The sequence below is a fragment of the Panicum virgatum genome, chromosome 4K (genome assembly GCF_016808335.1).
Source record: "Panicum virgatum strain AP13 chromosome 4K, P.virgatum_v5, whole genome shotgun sequence".
In the NCBI taxonomy this organism is placed as follows: Eukaryota; Viridiplantae; Streptophyta; class Magnoliopsida; order Poales; family Poaceae; genus Panicum; species Panicum virgatum.
Window position 1 is genome coordinate 18,670,953 of NC_053139.1, and position 14,974 is coordinate 18,685,926.

The 14,974-nt window shown below is 49.1% G+C and overlaps 1 long non-coding RNA gene and 1 pseudogene across 1 annotated transcript; both read right to left on the bottom strand.

Moving 5' to 3' along the window:
- Nucleotides 1-324: 324 nt before the first annotated feature.
- On the bottom strand, nucleotides 325-10,855 carry LOC120703383 (annotated as a pseudogene).
- A 1,949-nt stretch (nucleotides 10,856-12,804) lies between these two features.
- LOC120703385 lies at nucleotides 12,805-14,557 on the bottom strand. The gene is made up of 3 exons (XR_005686935.1): nucleotides 14,492-14,557; nucleotides 13,404-14,113; nucleotides 12,805-13,311 (listed from the first exon to the last, which is right to left on the bottom strand). It is a non-coding gene; the product is annotated as an uncharacterized LOC120703385 (long non-coding RNA).
- Between the last annotated feature and the right edge of the window lie 417 nt (nucleotides 14,558-14,974).

Here is a 14,974-nt window from a genome sequence, read left to right on the forward strand (position 1 = left end):
TTAAAATTTCAATGGCATTTAGAGAATTTATTCGAGACTGGAACGGGAGGAGGTTTGCGGTCTGGGAGGTAGTTGCTCCAGCTTTGGAGTAAGCAGCTCTCGGTTCGAAATCCTTCGTTCCAAACGGACATAGTGAATGCAGAACTGAACCAGCATGCGATGATGCAGAGAGCTGGTGCCTGTGGCACACTGATTGCTGAGGGATGTCCCTTCTTTCCCGAACTCTAGCAAAACGATGCTACAATGAGCGAGTGAACCGGGAGCAGTTTACCTCAAGATCAGCAGGCTATGCACGGTCTGCCGTTTCCGACATGCATGATTAACTTAGTTAGCAATGGCATGGTTTCCAAATAGGAAAATAGGCTTTCAGAAATCAGAACTCAAGGGGCATGTCGTTGCTTGCGGTACACACCATGCAACGGGCTCTCCTAACTCCCAAGTATCATCCCGCAAACACCACCTACCACTCGAGAAATATATGTTATGCATCAACAAAATTGAGATCCAGGGACGCACGAAGGAACTACAGACCCATATTTCCGGCACAGCTCCGCAGCAGCTGATAGTTCAAGGGAAATTGATCTCCTGGCCAAGACGACACTACTACTCCACGATCTTAACCTTTTTCTTCTTCGATTTCTCCGATGACGACTGTGGCACCTCCGAAGTCGTGTTGCTCTGCACGGCATGCGCCTGAGATCCTTGGGAGGCCTTGCCTGACATGCATGTTTGAGTGCCCCAGGCTGCTTTCATCCTTTCTCTTCTGCTTGTGTTTGGGAGTCGGCTCTGCGCTCCATTGGCCCAGTGAATTGAACGGGCCGAGCCTTGGCTGCTCCGGTTCTTCGATGCACTAGTGAATCGAGACTTAGTCTTCCTAGAAGAACCTGGGAGGCCACAAGAGAATCGCAGTTCAATCAGATGTCTCTTTCTCGTGGTTATAATGATTGAGTGGCAAACGGGCCATTAAGTAAACTGACAGCATTTTGTTTGAGGGATGCAAGTTATTGGCAAAAATGCATTTCATCATGAGTGAACTCAAAAATACACCTGAATAAGTTATTAAATCTTATGGGGCTATTCTTACTTAATCAACTTTCACTGGTGACCTCCCATCTCATGGTAAAATTAGACCAGATGTTTAAAATTAGCACCCACACAAATAAAAAAATAAGGTTACACCATATGCCTGTAAGGTTACTAACATAGATGACATGCACTTGGACCGACTTGTCTTTCCTCTGTTGAATAGTTATGAACTTCCAAAAATATAAGTCCGTGAACAGGAAACCAAGCAATTGCATGATTTAACTGCCAGGAATTACCCCCAATCTAGGGATTTAGACTAGTATTATCCATCAGTAACATTGTATCCTACCTAACTTGGCTACAATGATAACAGTGGAAAGTGGAATTGATGAAAAAAAAATTACCTGCAGATATCTTACTGCTAGGAGTAAGACCCCCAAAATTTGGTTTAACTAATTCCTCAGGTTCAGGATAACGAACTAAGCAAACTCGCTGTGATATCTTCCCCACTGTATTTTTTTGTCAGTCAACAAATTTGCATATAAAAACATAAAATATGAATAGCAGATGAGAAAGCTAAGACAGAACACTACTTCAGAGTTTACACAAATTTAGAAAGTAGTGCCTGCAAGACAAGAGAAGGTGATGGATATTTTTCCTCCTTCACCAAAACCCTTATGATTTTAAGCAGAGTTTGCTTATCTTTAAATATGAAACAAAATAAATATATTTGCTGCAGGCTTGACAACCAACCGTTAAAAAGAGATTTTTTTAAAAAACAAAAAGAGAGTATTTATTTAGCCTAATTCTTTCTTGTTTCGCACAGTTGAATGATAGCTACAACGCCACCTTGTTTTCATGATCGAACTGTCATGCAGGAAATAACACTGATTCACCAGAACACTAAGCAACAGTCCAGAAGAGAGATTCTTCATTGTTGGCACTAGGCTGGGATACGGTCCAACTTCTACAGTTCATCTTCATCCCAATATAGTTTCTGCATGGCAGTTGGTTTCCTTTACTAAACCCAGAGCTACAAGTGAATAATATCTCTGAATTTGACATTTGGAAATAAACTTTCAGAGATGGGAACCATGTCCTGCTTCTTCTCTTCTCATTTCAGTATTTCCCTTATAGATTCCCTTATAGATCAAAGCAACCCAAACTGACAAGTTGAAGTACATGTCAAAATAACAGACTAAGAAACATTGTCAAAAAAACCAAATATGAGACTACAAACTATCATGAAGCAGAAGGCTCATTATATTGTTAACATTATTCATGAACCGGTAACTTGAGATTGGGCACGCCGGCAGCGGCTGCGCCCAAAGCCCTGGAGTTAGATGACGATCTCTCCTGATAATTTTTACTTGATTCCAAATAGATGCACAACCTCTACTTATATAGAACTTAAACCAACCCAAACCCTGATGGCTTAATACCGCCAGCGCTACAGTACCACGCTATAGTAATGGGCTGGACTATTATCCAAGCCCAAAGGGCCCGACTAATTGCCCATGACATTAGCAAATGGGAAGAAGTAATAGCAAGGGATTCTATCTAATGATCGCTAGCTTAGGGGTCTCCCAACCCATCAAACAATAATGGCCTGAAAAACTAACACATTAAACCGAATATGAAGATATATACAGCAGCATTTTTAGCAAGATTCCTATCTCGAGAAAGGGGTAAAATAATATATGAAATCCCACACAATTAAAATAAAGAGTTAAATTCCACCATACCAGGTTTTATTTCTGATCCTGATGGTTGAAAGATAGTTGCATCTGGCTGCTGGGCCTTATAGCTGACAAGCTCATAAGATTTCCCTGAAAAATGTAAGTGTGTTAGCTGCAGCCTGTAACTGATATTTTCATTGTGAAAAAATTGAGTAGTTCTTTCCCACAAAAATTGGACTATGATGTTTGGCATGTGCTGTTTCTAGCTTCAACTGAGAAATTAATGAGTTAACAGTACATTACATGATAAAGCTGGCATTTCATTTCAATGATCGAACTTATGAATATTGGTAATGGTACCACCTTATTTTCATAAACTAAATTGTAAGTCATACATCTTGATTTCAATTTATGACCCAAAGAACCCGTAAACTAGTAGTTCGTTCCCTAAAGATTAAACAAGAAAATTGGTAGAATAAGAACTTCACTGTGACTAAAACTCAATGCTTAATTCGGGCTACCAAAAAGAACACCTTAGGAGATTCAGACACAATGTTAGCCATGGAAATACAATGGTTCCACTTAAAGGATGGACACTGATGTCTTTAGTGTAGGATACAAATGCTATTCGGCAAAAACGCTACGGCCAAAGTAGGAGTGAACAATACTCAAGCGTAGAGTCTCCAAAAAGCTCAAAAGCTATTAAGACATGTAACCATCGAGTCAAAGCAATTTCACCATAGTCCCATGTAATCACCAAGTCAAAGCAACTTCACTATAGCCCATGCCAGTTATGTTACCTGAGGAACTCTCCAAATTGCCCAAGTTTCCATCCTTGTGCAGCTGAAGAGAAAACTCTTTACCATGAAAATCAGAAACATCTAACTGCATCGTTGTACAGAAAACATTAAGATGTCAACAATCAGCATTGCATCATATTAAGAACACACTACTGGGGTGCAAGAGGTCCAACTTTACCTGATCTTTAGGCCACTGTATTAGCCAAAACTTTGTTGAGTCTGTTGGCGATATGTCAAGCATGGGTTCTTCTTTGACCTCCTCAAAAGCCGGTCCAGGCTCATAGCTACAGCAGTTGGTGTAAAGTTCAAATGCCAAAGAACAGAAATGTAGCATCAAAGCATATGAGGTGCCCTCGTGGAAGTATATACATTAATTCCATTCGTGGCAAGCAGGTGTGTATCTACCACAAGTTTAATTAATAGAAAGGGTTGTTAAACTTTACAGTTCGCCATATGGTAGTTGTCTAGTTGATAGCATTCCAGCTTAGCATCATTCGGGCAGAAATAAGGTAGTACCGAGCAGCAAAACAATGCTCTGCAATTATAATACTCTTGCTAGGGGTGAAAATGGTCGGGAACAGTCGGAAAAATCCTTTAATCATTCCCGCAACCATATTTTTAATCATTCCCGCAACCATATTTTTTGGTCGGGGACGGGAGCGGGAAAGGAAAAGCCGGACAGGAAAACGAATTCGGTATTACGGGGTATCGGGAACGAAATATTTCGATCGGGAATACGTCGATTACGATCGGGAATCGAGAACTCAAAACGAGAAAATATATGTGACCACTTCATACATGTAGCTTGACAAAATAGTTACAATTATGCACAAATTATATGCAAGCAAGATAATATATAACAAGACTACACAGTAACACAAGCATAATCACCCACCGCAGCCTCATCACCAGCACCACGCAATAGATGATTTTGCTCGTTATTGTTGTCTCTGTTCCTAGCTCAAGTAGCTCTAAGCCTCTGACCTCCAAGTAGTCGGCGCACCTAGCCAAGCTACTTGCCCATGTGGGCAGCGGGACCCGCCGGCTGGAATCTAATTTACCAGGCCTGGGTGCTGGGGGCGGCGACGCGGCGGGCGGCGGCAGGCTGGGGCACGGCGGCAGCAGGCTTGGGGACAGGCAACGGCAAGCCTGGGGGCGGCAGACTCCGGCCACTGCTGGGTGGCGAGAGACGGAGAGCACGGGACATCAGCAGAGAGATGGCTGGCGCCTGGCGCCTGGCAAGCGGCTGAGCTGCTAGGGTTTGGAGGGGGAAACAGCGGAGGATGCGGGGTCGCGGGCGCTAGCTACTGGACTGGGCCGAGTGATGGGGCTGGGCTGAAATGGAGGTTTGCCTCCCCAATACAGGAATATAACTGCGGGAATTTCCCGCGTGAATACAGGAACCGCCAGCACGGACGGGAACATACTGTAACATCCAAAAATCCGCTAAATTAAATCGTACGATAATTAGTTTCAAATCGAGTGTCCGTCGTGGAGCTCAAAGTTTCCCTAACTTTTTTTCGGAACTCTCTCTTTTTCCGCCCGATCTCCCGATCCCTGTTGAACCCAACCCCGACAGCCAAATCCACCGCCCTATTTCTCCCCCGACCCGCGCATCGCGCTCACGCGCGCCCAGGCGCCGCGCGTGGCCGACCGAGCGCCGGTTCCGGCGCGAATCCCTCTCCCTCTCCCTCCCTTTTTCTCTCTCCCCTCCTTTTCTTTTTCTTTTTCCCATTTTCCTTTTTCTTTTCTTCTTTTCTTTTCCTCTCTCCTTCCTTCTTTCTCCCTTCTCCCCTGTCGCGCGCCCGGCCCGCACTCCCTCCTCCTCTCCCGTGCCGCACGCCCGAGCGCCACTCCCCGCTCCGGCCTGCTCCTGCCCACGCGCGCTCGCCCCGCTCCCGCACCCCCGATCGCTGCTCGCCACGCCGCCCAGCCGCGCACGCACCGGCTCAGCACCTCCTGCCCGCGCGCATCCCACACACACGCACGAGCCGCGACGCCGCCATGCGCACGCACACACGCGCGCGCACACGGGCTAGCCGCTCACACGGCAACGCCGGGCCGCTGCTCGCCGCGCAGCGCGCCGTTGCTCCCCTGCCCCACTGCGCACGCACACTCACCGCTCCACGCGCTCACGCACACCGTGACACGCCGGCCCGCAACGGGACCGCACGCTGCCGCCGACACCACGCCGTGCTGCCCACCGCCGAGCCCCACCTCGCTGCAGCCTTCTCGCCGGCCAAGCCCGCCTTGTTGCTGCCGCTTCAACGCCGACGTCGCCTCAGCTACAAGCTTGCTGCTGTTCGTGTTGACTCCGAGCGGCCGCGGCCACAGTCGCCGGGATTGAAGGCGCCACCGGCCGAGCTCGACTTCTCCGCCTATAAAAGACACCCCGGACCGCCCTCCATCGCCATCCCGAGCTCGCCAAAGCCATCCTGCTCACCTCCTTCCTCGCTCCTCTGTTTTCTCCACGAACAGAGCCACAGACTCTTCGTCGATCTCTTGATCTCTCCAACCAGGCCACCTTGGTTCAATTCCTCTCGAGGTAAGCACCTCCACACCCTGCTAGACCATCCCCAACCCACAGCCTCCCCTCTCCATTCCACCAGTGAGCTCCCCACGAGCTCGCAGGCCGCCATCCATGGCCGCCCGTGGCCGACCACCTTCCACCCGCTCACCCATGCCCGGAGCCACCAAAGTGGAACCCCCTCTCCCTCCTCTCTCTTCCCATGCTCTCAGATTCGAGAACCGTGGCTGGAAATGACGTTCTGGAAAAGCTCCGAGAGCTTGAGCCTGCTGCCATGGCGTTGTGGCAGAAAAGAGGAACGCTAGTTGTGCTGTTGTCTCCTCTGCTCCCCTAAGCATGTGTCGGCATATTTCTATCTGAGTTAAAATCAATGTTGGGCCGTCCAGCCCAAAGGAATCACTCACGCCACACAGCCCACGCAGCACCTAAGTCAATATTGTTTTCTATTTTCGGAATAAATAATACCCAATCTTATACCTATAATATCTCACCCATCCAAACTCCGATTTAAGTGATTCTTCTTTCTAAATTCCTATAAAATCATATACTATCCATTCATCCCATTTTCATCTCTTCTTGAACCCTGGTTTAGACCTTAAACATCTCTTTAATCTATCATTTCATGCGCCAAAAATCCTCCAATTATTCTAAAACTCGACCACACCATTCCCAATAATATTTCAGCCGATGCTATCCAATAAGCCCCTAAAAATATTACTCCTACCTCCATATCTTAATTATTTCCGACTCGAGCTCAACGATAAAACTTTTATTTCTTTATCTTGATTGTGTGTTTATTTGTATGCGTCGTAGACCACGGTGTGAACGAAGGAGAGCCCGTCGACGAGCAGTACTGCGAGCAAGGGAACGAGGATCAGTTCCGCGACCCCGAGCCCGAAGGACAGGACCTTCCCGAAGGCTACGAAGACGGCAAGTTCAATCCCATCCTTTGATGCATGTTTCTGTCCTAGTTTTTATAAACACAACCCAATGGCTGCTTTATAAAATTGCATATATTTTGCTTGCATGAAAATACGGTTGGATAGCCACCCCTTGATTTGTGATGACTATTCCTTGGCCACCTAGATTAATGTCTGATTTTGCTTGGACGTTAATCGATATTAGAACGCTTAGGACCCTATTCATAAATACTACTGGTTTTATAAAGAAAATGTGTGCGTGTGTGGGAAGGGATAAAAATGGTGTTTTTGAAAAGTGTGTTTAGACGGGATGGATGACATTTCTACGGATTTGCCATTTGGTGTGCTCGTGCCAACGTGGCAGGGCAAAGAAGGGAGTTATCCATCTTGTCGTGTCTAAGGACCGAGTTGGTGTGTCATCTCACCTAACTCCACTATCGTGCAAACCACTCGACCGTTGAATGGGCAACGGCGTAGCATAAATCCCACTAGTTGGTGTGATAGCCATCAGGAGGGCTGAGAGCAACGGGTGACCAAGGAGAAGAGATATGCTCAGTGTGACTTATACCCCGGTTATACCTCAGAGTTAGGTCGATGACCCCTTGGTGAATCCCGTGATGGCTAGTCAGGCTTAGCTAAGGTGGGTAATGGCTATGTTGGGATCTACACCGACACGACGGTGTTCGAGTTATGGTATCCTACTTGTGGGTAAAGTTGCACACCTCTGCAGAGTTAAAAACTATTCGAATAGCCGTGCCCACGGTATTGGGCGAGTTACGGTGTGGTCACATAACTAGTGTTTCATTGGGATGGGCTGGTGTGAGTTGTTTTGGAATTGTGTCCAGCAGTTGTGCCGTGTGCTACGACGGACGGGGAGTCCGGTAGCAGCTTAAAACTTGAACTCCGTATTACTACAAACACTGATTTTTCTAAAAAGGTTTTCTGTTAAATGAACCACTGCATAAAGTATCGTTTTTCTGTAAATTAAACCGTAACCTTATCCTTGGTTTACCTATGCATATTATTCTGATATAACCCCCTCCGTGGGTGTGGTTGGACTTGCTGAGTACGTTTGTACTCACCCCACTCTTACTTTTTACAGAAGAAGACCCAGACTTCGTGCCAGACGACGCTGAGTAGGGTTATCGTTCTACACCCAACCTTGCCTGTGGAATCGGCCCTGTTCAAGATGCCTTCGCTGTCGCAATACTCTGAGCCCGTGCTAGACCCCATGTGGTTTGCGGTCTAGTGTTATGTCGTAGCTTGGTTACTTATCATTATTATCTGTATCGAGTGTCCTCCAAGATTTGTACGGTTTTGAACCATCTGATGTAATAAATGTGGCATCAGTCTCCTGGGACTGGTGTTTTGCATCACATTTAAGTCTTCTCTTATGAGGGGACGCTTCACATACCCCACCCGTTTTGACATTTAAGTCTAATATGGTATCCGATCGGTTTACACGGTATGCGGTGCCGGTCGGGACGGGATTTTCCCGCTCCCGCTTTCATCCCTAGCTCTTGCATTTAGCTCTTGCATTCAAAATGGTAACAACCGGTCTAGTTTACTCCGCAAGATGAGCATTCCCGCAAGATGAGCATTCGAATGGACCTAGTCCATACCAACTACACCACGGTGTCACAGAGAAAACAAGGAGAACATTGAGGACATACCAAACCCTTGCTGCCGCCTTCACCATCTCCACCGCAAGACAAGCCCCTCCCTCAACCGCGCGCTCTTCACGGGGCTCTTCCCGAATAAGATGAAACACCCCTAACTCGTCCTGGAAACAAACTGTGCACGCACCTTTTGTACGATTGGTCTAGCACCCTTAAGAGCAGGAATCCGATTCAACCATGGATGGACGGATTTCGTTAGCAGGGGGAATACCAGACAGCATAACAATAGGAATACATTGAGTTTGAGGGGTTGAAAAAACTCCCCCCGTGTAAGCAAGGTCCAGTACCTGTACAGGCTGGGGGAGGCGAGGGTGAAGATAAACACCTAAGAAAAAGGGGACGGCCGACGGCAAGCACGCGACGACGGAGCCGAAGAGGCACCAATCTATGAGCTGCCGACGAGGCGACGACGGGCGAACCGGCGAGGGGTGACTTCGCGAGTGACGAGGGCCCCGCGCCTCCGGCAGATCGCGGCCGGCCGATGCAGGCGCAACGCGAACTAGCAGGGCAAGCGGGCGGACGCACGCGCGACGGTGCTGCCGTGCGGAACTGCGGCGCTGTCTACTAGGCACGGGCGTTGCCGGTGAAGAGGAGGCGGCGGCGGTACAGAGAGAGCAAGAGAGGAGGGAGAGCAAACACTACGTTGGGCTTCTGGGCTTCTGTTGGCCCCAAATCGATGATCGGCCCATATGGCCCTTGTGCGGCCTGGGCATTCGGTACTAACCGAACCGATTGGTTCGGTTCCTCGGTTCCTACACAAGTTCAGTTCTTCAAAACTAGGGACTGATCGGTTCTTTTCAGAAGTAGGAACCGAGACAATTCGGTTTCGGTTAGTTCGGTTCGGTTCCGGTTATAACCGAACTAACCGAATCTCGTCTCCACCGTTCGCCTCCTCTGCCCTCTGCTCGGACGGAAGGCGCCGCTCATCGGGGTGGCCGCCGTCGCGCACGCACCGCTCGTCGAGGTGGCTGCCGCCGCGCGTGGGCCGCCGTGTGGCCGCCGCCACCCTAACCAGTTGGGATCAGGGGCGCGAATAGCCTAGGCGACGGTGGCGAGCGACGAGAGCTGGCCGATGGCGCGGATGGCGCGGGGCGACGGTGGCCGGCGGGCGCTGGGCGGCGCTGGGGTCGGGGGAGCAGGCCCTCGGGCGCGGATTACCTGGCCTGGCTGGGGACGACGTGGCGCTCGCCGGGGGCGCCCATGACGCTTGGCGGCGGCGTCTGGCGAGCGTTGGGTGGCGGTGGGTCGGGGGCGCGGGCGGAGTAGGAGCTGGTGATGGCACTGGGAGGCAGGTCGGCAGCGCCCCCGCGACACAGGGACAGGGCGCGGGCGGGCGCCGAGCTGGTGGAGGCCGGCGCTAACTGGGCTGGTGTCTCTAGTTGGGCCGGTGCTCAATACATTGGGCTTAATGAATTTGTGGGCTCAATGTATATTATTTCGGTTCCCCGGTTTAACCGAGAACCGAACCGAAGTAACCGGGTAATTTTGGTTCCTGAGAAATAGGAACCGAACAGGAACCGAATTTTCTCGGTTCCAGTTCTTTCGGTTCCGGTTCTCGGTTATTTCAGTTCGGTTCTCGGTTTATTCTGCCCAGGGCTGAGAGAGAGGGAGGTAACCGCATTAGTTGAGCCGTAGCCTCGTCTATCATCGCAAAATCATCTGCATTGACCCAGCCCATAATGACGTCCGACGGCCCGAGTCCGTACAAGGTCCGGTCCGAGCCCCGGTCCACGCCGGCGTCCCGGTCGGTCACGCTCGCCCGCGAACCAAACGCAAACGGCTTCCCCGCAACCGCATCGCCGGCACGACCCAATTGACCCATCAATCGTCGTCACCCAGGGTAGTTGGCCTGACCTCTCTCTTCATTTACAAATACATAGCTGCTTCTCTTCTTGCTCTTGATCAAGTTGCGACAACGAACGATCGGCTAAGCAGCGCGGATCCAGTTGGCAAAAAAAAAGGTAAGTACCGAGCAGCAAAACAATGCTCTGCAACTATGCTGTTGCATTCAAAATGGTAACAACTAGTCCAGTTTACTCCGCAAGATGAGCATTCGAACGGACCTAGTCCATACCAGCTACACCACGGTGTTACACGGAAAACGAACGTTGAGGACATACCGAACCCTTGCTGCCACCTTCACCATCTCCACAGCAAGACAAGCCCCTCCAGCAACCGCGTGCTCTTCACGGGGGCTCTTCCCGAATAAGATGAAACACCCCTAACTCATTCTGGAAACAAACTGCGCCCACACCTTTTGTACGATTGGTCTTGCGCCCTGAAGAACAGGAATCATTCAACCATGGATGGGTGGATTACATTGCAGGGGCCAGGGGGGAATACCAGGCAGCATAACAATAGGAACACACTGGGGGTGAAAAAACTTCCCCCGTGTAAGCAAGGTCCAGTACCTGTACGGGCTGGCGGGACGGCCGACGGCACGCACGTGACGACAGAGACGAAGAGGAACCAATCTACGAGCTGCCGACGAGGCGACGACGGGGCAGCCGGCCGATGCGGGTGCAACACGAACCAGCCGGGCAGGCAGGCGGACAGCGGACTACTGCCTGCTGCGGTGCTGTCTGCTAGGCACGGGAGTTGCCTGCCCCCTGGCTGCCCTACTCTGTGCGTGGTCACCGGTGATGAGACGGCGGCGGCGGGACACAGAGAGCAAGCGAGGAGGGAGTGCAAACCCTAAGTTGGGCTTTTGGGCTTCTGTTAGCCGTTCTGCCGAATAGATCATTGGCCCATGATGCCCCTTGTGTGTGGAGAGGATGGGCCATAACCTTGTGCGCTATCATCGCAAAATCATCTGCATTGACCCAACCCATAATGACGCCCGACAGCCCGAGTTCGTACCAGGTCCGGTCCGAGTCCCGGTCCGCACTGGCGTCCGCGTCCCGGTCGGTCACGTACGCACGCGAACCAAACGGCTTCTCCTCAACCTCATCGCCGGCAGGGACCCAGTTGACCTCTGGTGATCCAATCGTCGTCACCCAAGCTAGCTGCCCTTTCTCTTTGTTTAGAAACTAGAAAGACATAGCTGTTTCTCTTCTTGCTCTCGATCAAGTTGCGAGAACGACCGATCGGCTAAGCCGCGTGGATCCAACCGGCCTCGGACCTGCAGCGGCGCAACGCAGCGACGATGGAGATCGAGCGGGTGGTGCGCAGCAGCGGCGATGCCCGGCTGCACGCCAAGTTCGACGCCGCCATCTACACCATCCGCCGCGCCTTGGCGCTGTACCCGTACGTGCTGTCGCCCTCGCCTTTCTTCTCTGCTGCCCCTGCACTACTTCACCATGGCCCATCTATGCTAGCTCTCTTTCTCAGCTTGTAGCCAAGGCCTTTGTGTCCACGAGGCCAGGACTGGGTCGATCTGGTGCATTGGCCTCGTGCTCTCGCAGATGTCCTTGCGCTGTCCAGAATGCATGGCTCTCGTACAGCATCCAGTGTTTTGTATTTTTGTAATCGATGCAAGCTAGTACATGCACGGTAGCTAAATTTTTTTGTGTTGGTCCAACTAAAAAATGAGATGTATAGTATAGTTAGCACTAAACATGCTTGACTATTAGTACATTCTCTGCTCTTGTTCTTTGTCCATATCATACACATCTATGGCACATGGCAGAGAAAGAGTGTGTGGATACATGTTTTAAAAATGCAAAGACTATTGGTAGTTGTTTCTACGGTCTACTTTTCTTCTTTCTTGTTTCTTTTTGCTTTAATTGTTCTATTGTTTACGTTGGCTGGGTGAGTGCAGTTTGTATCAGTTTGTCCGATTCTCAGAAATTTCACTTTTCAGGTTCGAGGAACTCGCTTTCAGCTTCAACGGCGGGAAAGATTCAACCGTACTTTCCTACTGTCCCTCATCTGCTTACCACTTGTTTCTAACTTATGTTCAATGACAGTTACTAACCGTCGACCTTGATGGCAATGCGTGCTAAATCAATAATAGGTGCTATTGCATTTGCTTCGGGCTGGCTACTATATGCACAAGGCAACAAGTTCAAGCCATGTGGGCATAACTGTCCATCATGGCGTTCAAAACTGCCCGATGCGGACCATCTACTTCGAGGACCCTAACACCTTTCCTGAAATCGACTCGTTCACGTACGCGACCGCATCGACGTAAGAATTCGCAGATCTGATCAATTTCAATAAAATCGGTAGTCATACATTGTAAGTCATACATCTTGATTTCAATTTATGTCACAAAGGACCCATGCACTAGTAGTTCATTCCCTAAAAATTAAACAAGGATATAGGTAGAATAAGAACTCCACAATGACTAAAACTCAATGCTTAATTCGGGCTACCAAAAAGAACATATTAGGAGATTCAGACACAATGTTAGCCATGGAAATACAATGGTTCCACTGAAAGGATGGACACTGATATCTTTAGTATAGGATACAAATGCTATTCGGCAAAAACGCCATGGCTAAAGTTGAAGTGAACAATACTCAAGCGTAGAGTCTCCAGAAATCTCAAAAGCTATTAAACCATGTAACCATCGAGTCAAAGCAATTTCACCATAGTCCCATGCAATCACCAAGTCAAAGCAACTTCACTATAGCCCAAGCCGGTTATGTTACCTGAGGAACTCTCCAAATTGCCCGAGTTTCCATCCTTGTGCAGCTGAAGAGAAAACTCTTTACCATGGAAATCAGAAACATCTAACTGCATCGTTGTACAGAAATCATTAAGATGTCAACAATCAGCATTGCATCATATTAAGAACACACTACTGGGTGCAAGAGGTCCAACTTTACCTGATCTTTAGGCCACTATATTAGCCAAAACTCTGTCGAGTCTGTTGGCGATATGTCAAGCATGGGTTCTTCTTTGACCTCCTCAAAAGCCGATCCAGGCTCATAGCTACAGCAGTTGATGTAAAGTTCAGATGCCAAAGAATAGAAACGTAGCATCAATGCATATGAGGTGCCCTGCTGGAAGTATTGCTGCGCAAGGACAGAAACAAGAAGGGGAAAGCAAGAAAGAACGGCGAGCGAAGAAAACGATCGATCTACTCACTCAATCCATGAAACATGAATTCCTCTGGAAAAAATAATTACAAGAGCATAAGCCACAAAATGTTTCAAACGGAATCGCAAAAGATTGAGAGACGAGGGAGATCGAGCCAAGACACCGACGGGAGCAAAACGAGAACTCGAAGAACACAGCGAAAATGTTGTACCAAATTAATCCCGAACCGTGATCTATAAGCTCGGATGACACAAGGAGGTTAGGGCCCTCCTTTCCCATCAAAAAGTATAGCACAAACTCTAATTCAAAAAACACAAAAATTAGAGGAGCAAATGAACTAGGGTTCAAGAGCTCACCTCTCCTCTAGCCATGGCTATCTATATATAGTCCTGCCGAAAGACTAAAATATCTATATATAGTCCTGCCGAAAGTTTTTGGCGATATGTCAAGCATGGGTTCTTCTTTGACCTCCTCAAAAGCCGGTCCAGGCTCATAGCTACAGCAGTTGATGTAAAGTTCAGATGCCAAAGAACAGAAACGTAGCATCAATGCATATGAGGTGCCCTGCTGGAAGTATATACACTAATTCCATTCATGGCAAGCAGATGCATATCTACCAAAAGTTTTATTAAGAGAAAGGGTTGTTAAACTTTACAGTTTGCCATATGATAGTTGATAGCATTCCAGCTTAGCATTATTCAGGCAGAAAAAAAAGTAAGTACCGAGCAGCAAAACAATGCTCTGCACTATATGCTCTTGCATTCAAAATGGTAACAACTGGTCCAGTTTACTCCGCAAGATGAGCATTCGAACGGACCTAGTCCATACCAGCTACACCTCGGTGTTACACAGAAAACGAACATTGAGGACATACCGAACCCTTGCTGCCGCCTTCACCATCTCCACAGCAAGACAAGCCCCTCCCACAACCGCGTGCTCTTTACGGGGGCTCTTCCTGAATAAGATGAAACACCCCTAACTCGTTCTGGAAACAAACTGCGCCCGCACATTTTGTACGATTGGTCTTGTGCCCTGAAGAATAGGAATCATTTAACCATGGATGGGTGGATTACATTGCAGGGGCCAGGGGGAATACCAGGTAGCATAACAATAGGAACACACTGGGGATGCAAAAACTTCCCCCGTGTAAGCAAGGTCCAGTACCTGTATGGGCTGGGGGGACGGCCGACGGCACGCACGCGACAATGGAGCCGAAGAGGAACCAATCTACGAGCTACCGACGAGGCGACGACAGGGTAGCCAGCCGATGCGGGCGCAATGCGAACCAGCCGGGCAGGCGGGTGGACAGCGGACTACTGCCTGCTGCGGTGCCGTCTGGTAGGCATGGGAGTTTGAA